Genomic DNA, 20393 nt, shown 5'->3' with positions numbered 1-20393 from the left:
ATCTAGGTCGGAAATTATTTTCTCTTGGAATTTTCAAGGTATTGCCCTATTTTCTTTTTGGTATCTACATTTAAGGCCTCTAACCCTGTTTTGAATCCTGTTCCTTTGTATAAGACTATTTTTTTAATCTTTGGAAGCTTTTAGGCTGTTATCTTTATCTATAATGTTATGATATTTGATGATGATTCTCCTCAGTGAGTTTTTTCCCTCGTTGTGTTAGCTGAGTCCTTTCAATCTGGAGACTTGTATCTCTTTGTTCTGGGAAATTTTCTTATATTATTTCTTTGATGATTTTCTCCTCTCTATTTTTTTTCCCCCTCTGTTCTCTCTTTCTGAAACTTCTCCTAGTCAGAAGTTGTATCTCATGGAATGAGCTCTTAAATTTCTCATTGTTTTTCTCTTATTTTCCCTCTTTTTGGCTTTTTTCCCCCCTACTGTCTGGGAGATTTCCTCCACTTTAGCATTCAACCTCTCAGTGGAAGGATTCTGGACTCACCTTTCAGTCATCAATATTCCCTTCTGCAGACTCTAGGTCCTAACTTCCTCCCTCTGTAAAGTCAGTTACTTCTTGCCCTCTGTATCTGTCTGTTAAAAGCTTTCTGAAATTTCTGGACTGCTAATATCTCCCTCATGTACATTAGCATCGTGGGGTGATACATTTTTAAAAAATTCCTTATTGTCATATAAGTGGAGTTCATATAAATGCATCAATCCACTGTATTTAACAGGGTGCCTGTTTTGCTTCATAATTTAAAAAAAAAGAGGTGGATGAAAGGGGATGAATAGGTATTTCCTAGAAAAAGAACAGAAAAAATGGCTATTAAACATATGAAAACATGCTTCTGCTCACTCATATTAAAGCAAATGAAAATTTAAACAACAATATGATTTTTGCCCCACTTAATCAGAAAGAAAAAGAACCTTTGATAATGTACTCTTGATGTGTTGATGTGAGTCTGGTATTGGTTGTGTCCTCAGCAAGTTTTATAACTCTGTGTGAAGAATCAGGGTTAGTAGTAGTAATAGTGGTACTAAAATGTAGAGTGACTAACTCATCCTGGTTTGCACAGGACTTCCCTCGTTTTAGCACCAAAAGTCTCTGTCCCAAGAAATCCCTCAGTCTGGGCAAACTGGGGTGGTTAGTTATTTACTGCAGTGATATCATTTTTTTAAGATATTACTATTATGTTCCTTTTCCTTTTCAGATTGTGACCCCCTTTCCATCCAACCTGGACTGGGAGGCATTTATTGCTCAGGGAAGAGTTGTTTCAGAAGAAAAATAGGGAAAGACCTTCTGAGTCCCCAGACTCCTGGAGGGAGAATCAGAAAGAAAGAAATCTTGACAAGTCAGAGCAGAGATTTGCTAAGTTTGAAGGAAGCATGGGGACCTGGGTGGCTCAGTTGGTTAAGCATCTGCCTTTGACTCAGGAAATAATCTTATGGTCCTGGGATGGAGCCCCACTGAACAGCGAGCCTTCTCCCTCTCCTGCTGTCTGTCACTCCATCTGCTTGTTCTCTCTCTTTCTCTCTCTGTCAAATAAATAAGTAAAATCTTAATGTTAAGAATGCAACAAGGAGAATGAGGCCAATGGGATGGGGACAAAGGGTCCTGATACAGAAAGATCATGTGGACCAGAAAAGAGACCCCTCCCTGCCAGATGGAGCGAACTCCAGCCTAGAAATGATCTGATCTAATTCCAGTGAGCACTAGTCATCATAAGCAATAGAATCCAATTCTGACTGAAGGCTGAAGAAATGGGATTCATTAAAAGGGCAATGGGAAGTTCAAAATCAGGAATTTTCTCGAAGCATCCAGGAATGAGAGAGGTCATTGGCCCGACTGGTGAGGACACTGGATGCCCAGCTGTCACCACCGATATCTGGCCATGGGCACTGTCTCAATATCACTCTTGCTCACCCTCCCCATAAGGATTCTCCACAGTCTCAGCTTCTTTGTAACCCAAGCTCTGACAGGCTGAGCTTTGATCATGTATCTATCTCCTACCTGTAGTAGAAGCTGTAAAGGCAAACATTTGGGGCTTCTTCTATGGTGGCAGGAAGACTCTACCTTCATTTACAAAGTGAGAGTTCCCAAACACTGGGAAGAGTTCTGTTGCTAGGCAGGAGAAAGGTAGCTCATTACAACCAGACATCCCCTTGTAAAGGAGCTCCATCTGTCCTCCCCCACACTGTCACTCAGTGAGGACAACTCACCCCAGTGGCAAGTGTGACACCCAGTGATCACCCAGCCAGAACGAACCCCACCATGCCATGAAATCTTGCGCAGTTCTCATCTGTCTTATCCTGTGAGGACATCCCATTTTCATGGCTGGAGGCATCCCAAATGCTCTGTGACAGAGGAGGGCACTAGATAGTTAGGGACTTGGGGGCAGGAGGAGAGTGAAGAAAGGGATCTGCTCGTACCTAGCCTGGGTCAGACTGAATGGAGCCAGCTTGCAGTCTCCTACCAGACCAGGAGAAAGGCAAGTTCTAGCCTAGACATCCATGAACAGTTTTATTATGACCTCACCTAGAGAAAATAACTTCTGATGGGCTCCTCACAGGGTTGACAAATGACAGATGGTCTGGCTCCTCTTGCAAGGGGAAAATCATCCAATTTGCTCTCTTCTCTCTGACATTTGAGAGCAGCGCTGTCTAAAAGATCTTTCCACAGTGACAGAAATGATCTATGTCTGCAGTGTCTAATATGGTAGCCACCAGCCACGTGTGGCTATCGACCACTTGTAATGTGGCTAGTGCTCCTGAGGAACTGAACTGTAATTTACTAAATCTGAATTAATTTAAGTTTAAATGGACAGTGCAGCTCTGGTCTATGGAAAATGACAAGCCTGGACTGTGGGGCCTGGAGGGTCTTAGATTTGAATCCCAGCTCCTCCTCTCGCCAGATAGCTGAGTGACTCAGTGCAAGTCACATGAACTTTCTGGGACTCAGCTTCCCATCTGCTATTAATGGTACCACTTGCATTTGTTGTGAGGATTGACTGAGATATGGTGTGGGACCATGCCTGGCTCTTAGTACGTGCTCCGTAAATGGTGGATCTTTTTCCTTCCTTGATTGGGTGAAGGGCCATACTCCTCCAGGGAAACGATCATTGCAAATGTAAGGAGTCCTGCTGGCAAAGAGAGCTTGATCTTTTTAGAAATTTAATACCATGGGGAAGAGGGCTGAAAGGGGATCCTGTAAAAAGACTACAAAGATGAGTGAAGTAAGTCAGACCGAAAAAGATAAATGCCCTATGATCTCACTTATGTGTGGAAACCAAAAATCAAAATCAAAAACATATAACGACAAAAATCTGAGCTCATGGATACAGAGCACAGATTAGTAATTGCATTAGGTGGGGAGTGGAGGGTGGGCCACATGGGTGAAGGGGGTCAAGAGGTACCAACTTCCAGTTACAGAATGAATAAGTCCTGGGTAGGTAATGTAGAGCATAGTGACTATAGTTAATGCTTTCTATAAAAGAGAAACAGTGGATCTTGAAAGTTCTCATTATAAGAAAGTTTTTTAACTGTGTGTGGTGATGGATGCTAACTGGATTTATTGTGGTGATCATTTTGCAACATATACAAATATCAAATTATTACGTTGTACACCTGTAACTAATATAATGTCAGTTATATCTCAAATTAAAAAAAAGAAAGACCGTAAAGGGAATGATTTATTAGAACACAAGGAAATGGCATCCCAGAGCCCCTTTCAGGAAGAAACAAGATGCCAGGCTTGGACCGAGGCCAAGCACCTGAGACAACCTGGATGGTTCTTGCTTGGCTGAGTGCCCAGGTTCAGTGTGGATGAGGCTCTGGGACCTGAGGGAGGCTCTACCCGCTGAGAATCAAGCTAATGCCTTCTAAATTCACTAAACTAATGCCTTCTAAATTCAGCTCTTTGATGTTTTCTGAAGAAAACCAGATGGGAGTTGGCTGCTAATTGCTTCCTCCTCAGGCACTCAACTGCCTCTATGACCTTGGGCAAGTTAGTTCACCTTTCTGGATCTCATTTCCCTATTTGCCCCCTGGAGGGCTGCTGTGAGAACTTAACCCAGAGAATGGGTGGGACATTGCTCTCCCAGCTATCAGGCACCATAATTCATGGGGGATGAAGAAAAAACAATAACTAACATCTCAGAGCCCGAAGGAAGTCATAGATGCCTGTGGCTGAACTAGGACCAGAATCAAGGTCCCAGGACTGGGTTTTGTCTTACTTACTTGTATCCTCTGGGCATAGCACAGTGCCTGGCACATAGCAACACACAGAAGACTATTAAAAAACATATATTGGGGCATCTGGGTGGCTCAGTGTGTTAAGCCTCTGCCTTCGGCTCAGGTCATGATCCTAGGGGCCTAGGATCGAGCCCTGCATCAGGCTCTCTGCTCAGTGGGGAGGCTGTTTCCTCCTCTCTCTCTGCCTGCCTCGCTGCCTACTTGTGATCTCTGTCTGTCAAATAAATAAATAAAATCTTTTTAAAAAATGGGCAAAGGACTTGAACAGACATTTCTCCAAAGAAGATCTACAAATGGTGAATAAACACATGAAAAGAAGCTCAACATTACTAATCATTAGGGGAAATACAGATCCAACAATGAGATCCTACCTCACCTATTAGGGTGGCTATTTCCAGAAAACAGAAAATGACAAGAGTTGGTCAGGATGCACAGAAAGTGGAACCCTCATGCACTGTTTGTGGGAATGTAGAACGGTGCAATCACTGCGCAAAACAGCATGGTGGTTCCTCAAAATACTAAAAATAGAGTTACCATATGATCCAGAAATTCAAATCCCGGATATATGCCCAAAAGGACTGAAAGCAGGGTCCCAAAGAGATATTTGGATACCCATGTTCATGGTAGCATTATTCACAATAGCAAAAAGGTGGAATCAACCCAAGTGTCCATTAGATGGATAAACAAAATGCGATATAGACATGCAATGGAATATTACTCAGCTTTAAAAAGGAAGGAAATCGGGGTGCCTGGGTGGCTGAGTCAGTTAAGCATCTGCCTTTGGCTCAGGTCACAATCCCAGGTCCTGGGATCGAGCCCTGCACCGGGCTCCCTGCTCACCAGGAGAAAAAGAACAGGCTTCTCTTTCTCCCTCTGCCTGATGCTCCCCTTGCTTATGCTCGCTTGCTCTCTCTCTCTGTCCAATAAATAAGTAAGATCTTAAAAATAAATAAATAAATAACTATTAAAAGGAAGATGATTAGGGGTATGAGGCTGGCTCAGTCAGTAACTCATGCAACCCTTGATCTCAGGGTTGTGAGTTCAAGCCCCAGGGTGGGCATAAAACTTTAAAATAAGTAATAAAATAAAATAAAATAGAAGGAAATTCTGACAGAAGGAAATTCATGCTATCACATGAATGATTCTTGAGGACATGATGCTAAGTGAGTAAGCCAGACATAAAAAGGTAACTACTGGTAACCCAAGCATAGGAGGTACTTAAAGTAGTTAAAATACAGAGACAGACTGCAGAGCAGTGGTTGCCAAGGGCTGGGGGAGGGGGTTATAGGGAGTTGTTGTTCACTTGGTAGATAAACTGTGGCACATCCAGATAATGGAATATTATTCAGCACTAAAAACAAATGAGCTATTAAGCCATGAAAAGACACGGAGGAAACTTATTAGTAAGTGAAAAAACCAAACTGTACTGCATGATTCTAACTCTGACATTCTGGAAAAGGCAAAACCACAAAGATGGTAAAACATCAGTGGTTGGACCACCTGGGTCGCTCAGTGGTTAGGTGTCTGCTTTTGGCTCAGGTCATGATCCCAGGGTCCCGGAATCTAGCAGCCTCCCACTCCCTGCTCCCTGCTCAGCAGGGGAGCCTGCTTCTCCCTCTCCTTGTGTTCCCTCTCTTGCTGTGTCTCTCTCTGTCAAATAAATAAATAAAATATGAACAAACAAACAAACAAAAAGATCAGCGGTTGCCAGGAGTTGGGTACAGGAAGGGAGGAACAGGCAGAACGCAGAGGAATTTAAGGGCAGTGAAACGTCTTTGTATGATACCATAATGATGGATACAGTCATTACACATGTGTCCAAATCCATAGAATGTACAATACCAGGAGTCAACCTGACTGTAAACTTGGATAGACTCTGGGTGATAAGATGTGTCAATGGAGGTTCATCAATTACAACAAAGGTACAGCTCTGGGGATGTTGATGACAAGGAAGGCCACACATATGGGGACAGACAAGGAGTGTGTGTGTGCAATCTCTCTCTGTACATTCCCTTCAGTTTTGTTGTGAACCTAAAACTGCTGTAAAAGAATAAAGTCTCTAAAAAAAAAAGAACCTAAGTAGGTATTGTGATCATAATGCAATCTGTCATTAGCGAACCCATCATCCTGGTGTTGGTGATTACAGTTCCTGGGATGGCCATCACCTGGAGGGTCCTGAAGATCCATCAGGACACTATTATCTTCCTTTCCTTCCCCTGAGCAGCAGGGCCATGTCTGGCGCCACTCACAACCAGGCCCAGTCTCTGCATAAAACTGGCATCTGATACAGGGTAGCTGACCACCCATCAGGAAACGTTTACTTAATCAACCGTGCGGTGGGCACAAGTAATTGTAGGAATAACAAGGCACCTGAAGGTGGCTAAGATGTGGAGTTTGCATGAGCTGGGGCTCTGGAAGCACAGGGAATCTTGGATATAACAGTTCTTTGTGGCCTTGGGCAAGTCGCTTTCCCTCTCTGAGCTTCGGTTTCTTCATCCACGACCCGGACGTGACTCCTGCCGGATGACCTCACGGAGTTCCTACAGGAGAGTGGATAGTGAAGTGCTGTAGTAAAACGCTTCATTACTTAATGGCCAGATGGGAGAAGCATGGTGATTATTCTAAAGGGCAATTAAAGATTCCGTATGAGGGACGCCTGGGTGGCTCAGTTGGTTAAGCGGCTGTCTTCGGCTCAGGTCATGATCCCAGCGTCCTGGGATCGAGTCCCACGACCGGCTCCTTGCTCAGCGGGGAGCCTGCTTCTCCCTCTGCCTCTGTCTGCCTGTGCTCACTCTCTCTGATAAATAAATAAATAAAGTCTTTAAAAAAAAACACTAAAAAAAAGATTCCGTATGAGAACTGGGGGACGCAGCATAAGAGAGAATCACCAGGTGTGGAGCCAGGCGGATCTGGGTTTGGATCTTAGCTCCATCATTGATGCTGTGGGGTCTTGGGCAAGACACTGAATGTCTCAATGTCTCACAGCCAGTGAGTATCAGCCCCAAGGAGCACAGTGTGGCATCAAAGTTTATGAGCTGCTCTAGACCCATCTCCGCCATTTATTAGCTATATGTGATATTTTGGCTTCTCCCAAAGAGCATCACAAGGAAAGAAATTCAAAGGCACGTTTTTGATCAGTAGGAAAGTGGGATCAGGGATGAAATGAGAAAGAGAAGATGGGATGGGGGGACAGATAATCCACAGATACAAGGTGGTGGCCTATGGCAAGGAGACAAAGGGGAAGGGCACTGGGAGAGTTGAAAGTTCCGGAAAGGATATTTACAGAGCACTTACAATGAATCAAGAACGTCAGTCCTCACAATTCCCGAGTATGAAGGCACTATTACATCCCCATCCTACAGATGGGCAAACTGATCCCAGAACCCACCCTCTCCCCTCTGCACACAGCCAGGTGTTCCAGTGCAGGCCCTTCACTCTCTCATGTCCTCTGCAGATAATGGGTGTGTCTCTAGGGCACACACACACACACACACACACACACACACACAGAGGCACGGCACATCTCTGTCCCTATCCATGCATCACCTCCACCTGGATAGAGGAATATGCTGCATGTTCCAGCACCTTAGAGGAAAATGTGAACAATTAAACAATTAAAATAATTAAATCACAATTAAATGTGATTATAAATGTAAACAGTTATATCAAAATTAAAACAAAGTCCCCTAAACTTTGGAATGTACCTCAGAAACCCTTATCGAAAATCACTTTCATAGGCAGACTTGGGATCAGTGGACGGGAACCCAGACGGTCCCTCACAGTTAGTTTATTTCTTGCATTTATTTAGCACTGTGTATTTATTTATAAATATTTTCCTTTCCTGTCCTGTCCTGCCCTGCCCTGCCCTTTCCTTCTTTTCCTTTTCTTTCCTTTCCCTTTTCTTTTTCCTTCCTTCCTACCTTCCTCCCTCCCTCCCTCCCTCCCTCTTTTCCTCCCTCCCTCCCTTCCTTTCTTCCTTCCTGTTTGCTCACAGCACTGCATTTATCAGCACTTCCTATCTGCCAGACGCTGCAGCAAGGACTTTACAATCTTTCTTATCATGTATCTATCTCCTTAAGAGGCAGGACCTATTATTATCCCCATTTTACAGATGACAACTGAGGCTGAAGTGATTACCAAATGAGTAAGGGACAGAAGCACAGTCAAAGTCTGTTCTAACTCAACTTCAGAGCCCACAACTTTGGCCTTTTCTGGACTCACCAAATGGTGGACCATAGGTAGCATCTGCCTACAGTTGTGTTTCATTTGGCTTACGGTTTTATAAAGAATTAATTGCCAATATTTAAAAACCATATTTTCCATATACATTGGGATATCCAACTTCTCTTGAAATACCCGAGAACTTGGCCATACTGGACCTGGATTTCAACGTGGCAGTCATTAGCTGGAGAGAGTTACAGTTGCCCCAGATACAACCCATGTGTGTATTCTACTTGGTCATATGCTCCCCTGCCCCCCATAGACCCACCTTATTTATTTTTATTGTCTGTCTGGCTCCTGGAAGCATTTCAGTTTATGTATGACTCCTGGGTTCACACCTTCTAATAGCTGGGTTTGCCTTGAGAATATCATGAGCTCCCCATCACCAGAGGTGTGCAAACTGAGAGTAGCTGGCTAGTCAGTAGGTGTATTGAAAAGGGATTTCAAGGTCCAGTTGGGGAATTGGGTCAAATAACATTCAGTCCCTTCTATCCCTGCAGTGCCAAATATTTACTTAAGACTTTGCAGCATATATTGTTAAAAACTAACTTCCCCTCTGGTCTCAACTTACTGTTTCAACGTTCCCTTCACCTTGGTTTCTGATCTATTTCTATAGTTTGATCATATGATTATGCTGTATGAATTCTCATAAGCTTTCTCAAATTCTTTTTGGAACAAGGCATGGGGAACAGATAAATCTATAATAAATATTTACATAAAGGGCTTGGTTCCACGAACAGAAAAGAAACAACAACAAAAAGAATTTTAAGTTGTATAACCTGTACAGCTTGTAAGTTGTAGGAGTTGTAACTGTCAAGTTATCTCAGTTTCTCTGAAATTATTGAGCTCAAGGACTTAAAGAACAGAAGGACCTAAAAGTCTGAATGTTATAGTTACTAGTTTGTGCTTAGGTCCTCCCAGGAAAGGGAGCCTCAGGAAAGGCAGCCTCCTAAAGTTTTATTTCCCACTCTTTACCTGAAGTAGATTTTAAAATTATAAACCTCAGCAAGGGGTTTCTGGGGGGCTCAGGTGGTTAAGTGTCCAACTCTTGATATTGGCTCAGGACATAATCTCAGGGTTGTAGAACCAAGCCCTACATCAGGCCCTCCACTCAGTGGGGAGTCTGCCTGGGATTCTCTCCCTCTGCCCCTCTCTTTGCTTGCATGTGTGCGCGCTCTCTCTCTCTCTCTCTCTCTCTCAAATAAGTAAACAAATCTTTAAAATTATAAAACTAACCGTGGGGGCGCCTGGGTGGCTCAGTCGGTTGAGTGTCTGCCTTCCGCTCAGGTCGTGATCTCAGGGTCCTGGAATCGAGCCCCACATCGGGCTCTCTGCTCAGTGGGGAACCTTCTTCTCCCTCTGACCCTGCCCCTGTTTATGCTCTCTCTTTCTCAAATAAATAAAATCTTTTAAAAAAAATTTTTTTTAAACTTTAAAAAAATAACAAAACTAACTATGGCAAGGTGGTTTTTTTTTTTTTCACTGCATATTTATTGACACTCCTCCTGTCGAGAGGGGGAATCTATGTCCTCTTTCCTCAGTTCTGAGTGGGCTTGTAGCTGATTTAACCAGTAGAGTATGGCAGAAGTTATGCTATGTGACTTCTGAGACTGGGTCATAAAAGACACATAGCTTAGTCTGGTTCTTTTGGAATATCTTTTCTCCAGATGCTTCCTTCAAGGACACTTTCTCTTAGAGCACAGTTTCCATTCTGTGAGGAATCTGTGCCACACCGAGAGCATCTGTGGGTATTCTGAACAGTGGCCCTACCTGAGCTCAGGTGCCACAAATGAAGTCACTCACCTCCCACTGTCAAAGTCTCCCACCTTTGGAGCAGAAACAAACCAGTTCTGCTGTGCCTTATCCAGATTTCCAACTCATAGGATCTGTGAGCAGAATACAAGGATTGTCGTTTTACAGCACTAGGTTTGGGGTGGTTTGCTCTTCCGCAACAGGAAACTGGAACAGTCACCAAATGATCCAAGCCATAAAGAAAAATACGTGTAAAGTGGTACGTTCCATTTTGTGACATTTCATTTCATGTCACTCCCCAGAGGTAACACTGTTAGCAGTTTTAAATGTATCCTTCCAGATCTTTTCTTACAGTTATATATGTATGTATAATAGAAATATATAGGTTTTGTGTTTCTTTTTTCTTTAAGTAAGATTATGTAAAAAGACAATTTGCTTTTTTCCCTCAACAACCATCTCTCAGTGGTCTCTTTAAATTTACAAAAGAAGGGGTGCCTGGGTGGCTCAGTGGGTTAAAGCCTCTGCCTTCGGCTCAGGTCATGATCCCAGGGTCCTGGGATCGAGCCCCGCATCGGGCTCTCTGCTCAGCAGGAAGCCTGCTTTCTCCTCTCTCTCTCTCTGCCTGCGTCTCTGCCTACTTGTGATCTCTGTCTGTCAAATAAATAAATAAAATCTTTTTAAAAAAAATTTACAAAAGAACTTGAATGGGTAGTGATCCATTCACATGCTGCTTCCTAGGTCACCCTCAATGACCTCCCCCACCCCACTAATGCAGATCCTTGTACAGTCCTCTCCCATACTGAACTGCAACGTCTTGCATGACCAGTAGAATACGGCAGAAATGTTGGTGTGCTCTTCTAAGATTAGGTTCTAAAAGGCACTGCAGCTTTGTCCCAGTCTCTTGCTCTCTCTCTTTTAGGTCTTTTGTTCTGGGGAAAACAGCTGCTGTATCATGAGCAGGTCTGTGGAGAGGCCCACACCAGGAATAACTGAACCTTCTTGTCAACAGCCATGTGCATGAGCCGTCTTGGAAGTAGGCCCCCAGCCCCAGGCAAGCCTTCTGATGAGTGCAACCCCAGCTGAAAACTTGGTTCAGCTTCATGAAAGACCCTGAGCCAGAACCACCCAGCAAAGCTGATACCAGATTCCTGACTCTCAGAAACTACATGAAGTAATAAATGTTCATCGTTTTAAGCTATGGAATTTAGTCAATTACTGAGTAAATTGCAACAGTATAGTAATTGCAATAATATATAACTATATGTGGTTCAAGTTTCCAAAAAATATTAAAAAAAGATGTAGTAAATCTCTTTGTCACTCTGACCTCTAAACTCTCACCTGGTCCACCATCCTCTCCCCCACCCCTACTTAACTTGGAGTAAGGCCTTGGGAAATGTTAGATTTATTATCTTGGGTATGGAAGCGGGCATGCCCTTGGTCCCTCTCACAGATCATCTGACCCAAGAAAGGCTGTAGTAGTGTGGCGTTCCCTTTCAGCCGCTATAAAACTGTGCCCTTCTTTCTCCACAGGAACTGAGCCATTGGCCTTTTCAGCCTAGATGCCATTTTTCCCTGCCAAGGTCTGACACCCACGTGCATCCCCACATCCTGTCTCAGGTCTGGGGGTGGGGGCTTCCTTTCTGTGCACACTAGTGGAAAACATTACCTGGCCTTTTTCTTCAACCCATAGAAATCAGAAACCAACCACTCACCTCCCAGCCTATAGTCCCAGCCTATTCTCCAGACTTCTCTCGCATGGTACTCTCCCTTTGCCCTGCCTCAGTCCTAAAGCCTTCACCCCAGACTTCCGATCTGCTCTGAAACTCCCTTAAGACATCACTCATGCCTTGCATGCTCCACCGCACCCCCCGCCCTTCTGAAAACAACGGCCAATCTTTAAGACTCAAACCAGGGGTCATCTCTATGAATCTTCCTCTATCAATCCCACAGGTCTCCTTGCTTTCAACCTAGCCCTGTCAGTCCACTGTGTGCTTGACAGCCAGAGGGACTGATGTGATGAAACCTAGGATCATGCTCCCAGTTCCAGTAAGATGGGTGAACAGTCTCCATCCTACCTCTGCTGCTGAAGGTAGCTCCAAATTCTGGACAGAAGGCATGGGGCAGTTAAGTCAGGCCTCGGAAAGTCAACAGTAGCAGGCAGACCAGGGAAGAAGTACCATCAATCTGGCAGTAAGTTTACACTTGTTGTTTCCTCTGGTATTCCCTGGGCTGTGGCAGTGCAGCCTGGAACCTAGGACTGGGCATGGGCGCATGGGCAGAGAGTGTCAGGAGATACCCTCTAGTTCTGGCTCCAGAAACAGGAATGAAGAATGAGGTCTCCTAACCTTCAGAGAGAGTGAGGAAGATCCCCATTTCTTTTCCTCATTTTCTTTTTCCCAGCCCCCAGGCCTCCCAGGTGGTGGAGGTAGTGGCAGGTGCCGACAGGAACCTGAAGCTATGAAGAAGAAGAACCTTCTGCTCTAACTGAATGGTTAGACGGTCCCAAGATGGTGGGATGAGCCCATACTGCTTTGGCTCCAGATGTGGGTGTGGCTGTGGGAAATATGCATCAGAGTCTGGTAGATGAAGCCTTAGGGAACCACAAAGTCACAGGGAGTTGGTAAGGAGAGAGGAGTTTGGGAAAGTGACCCCACAAAGTTATTTATGGATTTCTGGGCTCACCCCCTAGGTGCATAGAGTGGATTTAGCCTAAACAGCTCACCACAGACTTTGAGAGACTGAATCACAAACTAGGTCATTGCCTGAGTTGTGGTCAATGAGTGGCACTCCCAAGAGGGAGATACAAGTGGCATCATATGGTTTGAAAAGAGGACCGACACTGGAACCACCACCCAGAGAAGGCAGGCAGAGACTGCAGCTTGAACCCACTTTGCCAATTACCTGCAAAGACAAAAATATCAATATTCTCTACAGGATTTAAATGTGACCCAGAGCTCATAACATAATATTAAAAATCTCCAGGGCAAATTACTTCCAGTATAAAGAAGTAGGAAAATTTCAGCTCGCTCGAGAAAAGACTGAAAAGATGCAAACCCTAAGATGCTGGAATAATCTGAAAAAGCCCTTAAAGGAACTGCTGCAAAAATCCTCTGGGGAGAGGATGGGGAGTCAGTGCTCCATGGGGATGGAGTTTCAATTTGGGAAGAAGAAAAAAGGCTGGAGATGGATGGTGGTGATGGTACGCAACAGCGTGAATGCATTTATTGCCATTGGACTGTATACTTAAAATAATGAAAATGGTAAATTTGAAGGGGGGCCTGGCTGGCTCAGTCAGTAGAGCATGTGACTCTTGATCTCAGGGTCATGAGTTCAAGCCCTAAGCTGGGCCTGGAAACTACCTTAAAAAAAACAAAGCTCCAAGAGATAAGGATGGAGACTCTGAGCTTTCTTCAGTTTTTTAGTAAATAGAAGATATATATTAAAATTTCCATGGGGCGGGGAGGGGGGGGGCTGGGTGGCTCAGTCGGTTGGGCGGCTGCCTTGGGCTCAGGTCACGATCTCAGGGTCCTGGGATTGAGCCCTGCATTGGGTTCCCTGCTTGGCGGGGAGCCTGCTTCTCCCTCTCCCTCTGCTTGTCACTCTGCCTGCTTGTGCTCTCTATCTCTCTGTCAAATAGATGAATAAAATCTTAAAAAAAAAAATTTCCATTTGGTATCTGTATATATACCAACTATGCATTTGAAATACAATAACCAAAATTTAAAAGCTCACTGGAAGGGCTCAACAGCAGAATGGAGATGTCACAAGAAAGAGTCTATGAACGCCTAGCTAGGTCAGTAGAAACTACCAAATCTGAACAACAGAGGGAAAAAAGGTTGGAAAAAATAAATAAATAAACAGGGTCTATGGGACCTGTGGCACAAAATCCAAAGGTCTAACACAGCTATCATCAGAGTAGCAGAAGGACGGGAGAAAGAGGTCAGTGCGCGAATGCTTTGAACAGCTCTGTTCACCCTCTCTCTCAGTTTGGAAATGACCCTTCCAGTGAGTAAATCAATAAACAGTGTGGTACACCCATTCAATGGAACACAGCTCAGCAATAAAAAGGAATGAACTGTTGACACTCTACAACTGAGATGAGTCTCAACGGCATCATTTGGAGTAAAGGAAGCCGTTTCAAAAGGTGACATACTATATGATTCCATCTAGGTGACCTTCTCCAAAGGACAAAACTATAGCGACAGATCAGCGGTTAACACAAGTTAGGGGTGGGGAGAGTGTGTCACTACAATGGGAAACACAAGGGTTTTTTGAGCGGTGATGGAACTGTTCTGTTTCCTGTTTGTGGTGGTGGTTACGCAAATGTACATGTGTTAACATTTGTAGACCTATGAACCAAAAAAAAAAAAAAAAAAAAAAAAGGGAGTGAATTTTTACTCTATGTTAATTGAAATACCAAAAAACTTGTGGTAGGGACGCCTGGGTGGCTCAGTTGGTTAAGTGTCTATGGTCATGGTCCCAGGGTCCTGGGATGGAGCTCCACGTCAGGCTCCCTGCTCAGCTGAGAGTCTGCTTCTCCCTCTTGTTCTGCCCTTCCTCTGCTCATGCTCTCTTTCTCTCTCTCAAATAATAAATAAAATCTTAAGAAAACAAACCTGTGGTATTCAGACTCCAAGATTGCCCACAGTGATCCTCACCTCCTCCTATGTCCGCCGTTGTGTGGAGGAGCCCCATTACACGGAAGAGGGCTGGCCTGTGTGACCAATAAACGTGACAGAAGTGACGGGTATGACTGAAGAGGCCAGATCATAAAAACCACCGCAGCTTCTGTCTTGGTCTCTTGAATCACTCACTCTGGGGGAAGCCAGCCCGTGTTGTGAGGACACCCAGACCATCCTGTGAAGACAAGCTAAGGCATCTTATCAACAAATTCCACTGCCAGGAACATATCCTGCTGGTGTATTTGCCCATGTGGGAAATGGTGCCTGTTCACAGCAGCTTTGTTACTGATGGCCAAAGCGTCAAACTTAAATATCTCAGAATAGGCTAACTGCATTATGGTCCATCATTCACATTGTGGAATATTAGGAAGAGGATAAAAAGAATGAAAAAGAGCTGTATAATCTGATATTGAAAAAACTCGTAAGTGTGTCATATGAAAAAAGCAAAGGCCAGAGAGTATGATTTTGTGGGTTCCTTTTTTTTTTCTTTAGAGGATATACATATGGATGTATTTCTAGAGATAGCATGAAAATTTTCTGGAAGGCATTCAGCGTTTGCCTCTGGGGAACGTTCCGGGCTAGAGCAGGCACATATTTTTCATTCTACAGGTATATTCTTTTGTACTTTTTCAATTTTGAATAGCTTACACAGCCAGAGCTCTGCCTTTCGGCATTGTCCTCAAAGGGCACCGCGGGGACCCCTTCTGTGAGTCCTGAAAAGCCCCTCCTGCCACCAGCACCTACTGACTTGCCTTTGACCCAGAGACAAGCCCTGATTAAAATCTATCAAACACTAGGTTTCAGAGCCTCCTCTGTCTCCGCAAGAGAAAACCCACACCTCTCAGTTTGGCATTTTAGACCCTTCACACATGGCTCAAACCTTCCTGTGCTGCTTCATCTCCAGTCTCCACCTCCCTGGATCCCCGCACGGCGCTGCTCGTGCTCCCCACAAATTCAGCTCTCTTTCTGGTTTTCACTTTATAGTCTTTCCTCTAGGTTATTTTAAACCCACAGTCACATCAACCGCCCCAACGCCCATCTCTGCCGGTGCCACTCCCCTTGCCTCACTGGGTCCCTGACGCTCCCAGCAGTACAAGCTCTTCACTCTGGCCTTTGAGCACCACCTGCCATGTTCCAACCTCGAGAATTCTCCACACTCTTCCCCCAGTCCAACGAAACTAGACAAATTGTGAGCTCCTCTTTGTACCTTTGCTCACATGGTTTCCTCCATCCAGAATCCCCTTTCCTCTCTCACATGTGTACCTGTTGGTAACACATCCATCATTCAACTCAACTCTAACCTTCTCCGTGAATCTTGCACGAGGTCAGAAGTCATCCCAGCTTCCCAGACCACTTTCTCTGCGTTTCCTTCATTCAACCCGTACACAGTGAGCACTCTTCAAAGCTGTATACCAGGTCAGATGCTGGTGTAGGGAGAGACATCAAACATGGTCCCTGCTCTTGGGGAAGCTCCGGTCAAGCTGGGGAAACCAAGAAGCAAATGTCCTCACATAAGTGACCTCAGATAAGGCAGCATAGCTCAGGGGTTAAGGACCCCGGCTCTTATCTCCTACTTCCAAGGTTCAAGTCCTAACTCTACCACTCATAAACTGTGTGACCTTGAGCTAGTTGCTTCACCTCTCTGTGCCTCAGTGCCCTTACCCGTCCAATGGAGATAATAGGAGGACCAGCTTCACAGGGTTATTTGGTGAACTAGATGGTTTAGCTTATATAAAGTGCTTAAACACTGGCAAGTGGTAAATGACAATATTGGTTATTATGGCAGCTCAGGAGAGGAAAATTTCTTAGGGTAAGATCTCAAAACACTAATGAGTATGATATAAGCAGAGAGAAAGCCTTGGCAGCAGTGTGGAGACGCGAAGGGCGAGTGGGGTATGAATGCACAGTAGAGTTTCTCTCTTACAGTAATTTCAGTACCTGCTTCTCCCGCCTTGACAGCCCCGTGGGGCTTGTTCTGAGGGCCTAGCAGAGAAACGAGGCTGAGTGAGGTCTCCCAGATTTCATCTTCTCAATCCCCGCCACATCCTTTACTTAATGTATTTCTCTAAAGCGACTTGCTTTTTGTAAACTAAATACATTTCTTAGAAGGAAACCGTAAACCACATCTGTAAATGAAAAAAATTTAAAAAACGCAAATACAAAAGCATCTCTAGCACCAATATAATGAAAGCAAAACAGTGTCGCTAAATTCAAGCTAACTAATATCTTACTCTGAGGTCTGCTCTCTGTTACCAGGACAGATTATTAGCAAATGGTGGAGAAATTAATGACATACTGGCGACGAACTGAGACTTTCTCTTTGGCATTGTTAGCAGGGCTGAGAAAACAAAAAGATAATTCTCTCTTTTTGCTAGTGCCCTGTACCTCTGAAAACACCGCATACATTGTTAAAAAGGGAAATATCCCCTCCTCCCAAGACAATCCATGTGAAATTTTTTAGAGAAGCAGATTTTCAGAGAGGGATGGGCTTCTTCCCAGGCTCCTCCTCTGCCCCTCCCCCCCACAGTGGGCATTGTTCCCCACTTCTGCTGAGTCACTGTACTTGGGGAAGGAGGCAGTTTCTAGGGAATGGCTTTTGTTCCTGTCCATACTGCTGTTTACCTGGTTGGGCTTGGTGATCAATAAAGGATCAGACTTAAAAACAAACCAAACCTGCTTGTCCTTAAATAATGTTATTTTAAGGTAAACATCTCAACCCTGAAATAAACCAGGTTTCAAGTTATAATCTGAATTAATTCTGACAACACAATCCAGAGTGCAGGATTTGCCTTCAGGCTATGTTTTTTTTTAACCCCCCCCCCCCCTCAACTCCACTAATGAAACAGAAAATTGAGGAGGAAGAGGGATCTTTATTCCAGCCCAGGGAAATCTTATTATTCTCTAAGCTTTTTTGAAGTGATCAGAACACAGAAACAAGAGCTCACCTCTTCCGTCCTCCCTCTATCTCTTCTCTCCTTTTTCTTTCCTCCTTTCCTCTCCCCTCCGTGTGTGTGTGTGTGGGGGGGGTGTTTTAAAGATTTTATTTATTTGACAGAGAGAAAGATCAGAAGTAGGCAGAGGTAGGCGGGGATGGGGGGGGGGCCCGCAGGGCAAGCAGAGAGCCGGATGTGGGGCTCGATTCCAGGACCCTGAGATCACGACCTGAGCCGAAGGCAGAGGCTTTAACCCACTGAGCCACCCAGGCGCCCCCGGTATATGTTTCTGAAGGATCTATGATTTATCAGGATAGCGTTTCCCAGCTTCGGTTCCATTGAATACCAACTTCTCCAATTCTGCCTAATATATAACCTATCTCTACTGGTAGTTACTTCACTTTTAAAAAACATAATTCCTATTGTTTTACTTAAATAAAATTACTCCCATCCTAAAACAGTGAAACCCATTAAACCAAATTCTGTCTAGTTCTACATTTCCCCCAACACACAATTAAGAGGGAAAAAAATGTTACAAACCAAACTGAACACTACCAGGTACCTAAAGCTCCCTTCTAACTAGAGTTGGTAGAAACTTCAAGGCTTGCCAGGGAGGGGCCTGCAGAGAAGTCCCTCCAAGAATGCTTGCTGGCTGATCACAGTGCCTAATCCCACATCCTTCCACAGTGTTGCTCCAACTTTAGCTCCCGGAGAGATTAAAATATTCCTGGGTCACATTCCCAGGGTTTCTGACTCACCAGGTCTGGGGTGGGGCCTGGGAGTCTGCCTTTCTAATAAGCTACCCCAGCTGACGTTGATGCTGCTGGTCTGAGTAGGTCTATTCCTACTCCTCCAAGATAAGTAGGTCTTGGGCCACTGGACATCAAAATCACTTATAGGTGCTTCTTAAAAATGCAGATACCTGGGAGGTGCCTTGGGGGCTCAGCTGGTTAAGGGCCTGACTTTTGATTTCTATTCAGGTGATGAACTCAGGGTCGTGAGATTGAACCCCACGCCAGGCTTCGGGGTTCGCATGGAGTCTGCTTGTCCCTCCCTCTTCTCCTCCCCCTGCTTGCGTTCTCTCTGTCTCAAATAAATAAAATCTTAAAAAAAAAAAAAGATGCAGATACCTGGGCACTACCCACAAAACATTCTGATTCTTCAGGAGGCGGTTCCCTGGAATCTGCCTTGTCAACCAGCTCTCCAAGGAACCTCTGGAGACCACCTCTGAGAAAACTTGGAGGGAGGTGGCCCACCTTCAAAGTCTGCAAATCAGGGACAACTCCTTCCCTTTGCTTGGGCCCTAAACCTTAGCGCACTCTGGACTTCCCTGTTTCCCTCCTAGCCTCCACTCAGTGGGTCAGCAAATCCTATTGGCTCATCTTTTAAACATATCCAGATTTTCTTTGAAAGACTCTAGCACATGGACTTGGGGATGGAATGGTAAATGAAACAAGATTGGTAAAGTGTTGAGGATCGTTCAACCCCGGAATTCATTTCATTACTCACAATTTTTATGTAGATTCGAGTTCTTCCATAATGATTTTTTATCTTTAAGTCTTTGATGATCTAAAATCCATTTCTGGGAATTTATCTTAATGAACATTTTAGATACAGAAAAAAGAAGTGCAAATAAAAGTATTACTCAAATAATAATAGAGGAAAAATTGGGAACATACTAAGTTCTCCTAATAGGTCAATAAACTGTGGGACGCTCATCACTGGAGTCTTGTCATTAAAAACATTTATTCAGGCCATGTACCAACATGGAAAATGTGATATACTATTAAGTAAAAAACAAGACATTAAATTGCTTATGCTGCATAATTAAAACTATACAAAGACTCCTATATTTAAAAAAGATTATAATTTAATGGGGTGCCTGGCTGGCTCAGTCAGAACATCCGACTCTTGATCTTGGGGCTGTAAGTTTGAGCCCCACGTTAGGTGTAGAGATTACTTAAAAATAAAATCTTAAAAAATAAAAAAAGTTTAAACTTTAAAAATAATTTTATATATCCAGAATCTGCCCATTTTCTACTATCTCCAACACAACGACCTTTGTGTGAGCCCCACGATCTGGCCTGCATCCTTGCTTCTACCCCTCCCATCTTTTTTTTTTCATTTTATTTATTTTTTCAGTGTAACAGTATTCATTCTTTTTGCACAACACCCAGTGCTCCATGCAAAACGTGCCCTCCCCATTACCCACCACCTGTTCCCCCAACCTCCCACCCCTGACCCTTCAAAACCCTCAGGTTATTTTTCAGAGTCCATAGTCTCTTATGGTTCGCCTCCCCTCCCCAATGTCCATAGCCCCCTCCCCCTCTCCCAATCCCACCTCCCCCCAGCAACCCCCAGTTTGTTTTGTGAGATTAAGAGTCATTTATGGTTTGTCTCCCTCCCAATCCCATCTTGTTTCATTTACTCTTCTCCTATCCCCCTACCCCATGTTGCTTCTCCATGTCCTCATATCAGGGAGATCATATGATAGTTGTCTTTCTCCGATTGACTTATTTCACTAAGCATGATACGCTCTAGTTCCATCCACGTCGTCGCA

This window comes from Meles meles, chromosome 16, assembly GCF_922984935.1.
Source record: "Meles meles chromosome 16, mMelMel3.1 paternal haplotype, whole genome shotgun sequence".
Classification (NCBI taxonomy): domain Eukaryota; kingdom Metazoa; phylum Chordata; class Mammalia; order Carnivora; family Mustelidae; genus Meles; species Meles meles.
The sequence above is the reverse complement of the archived record's forward strand: the minus strand, read 5'-3'. Positions refer to the sequence as shown.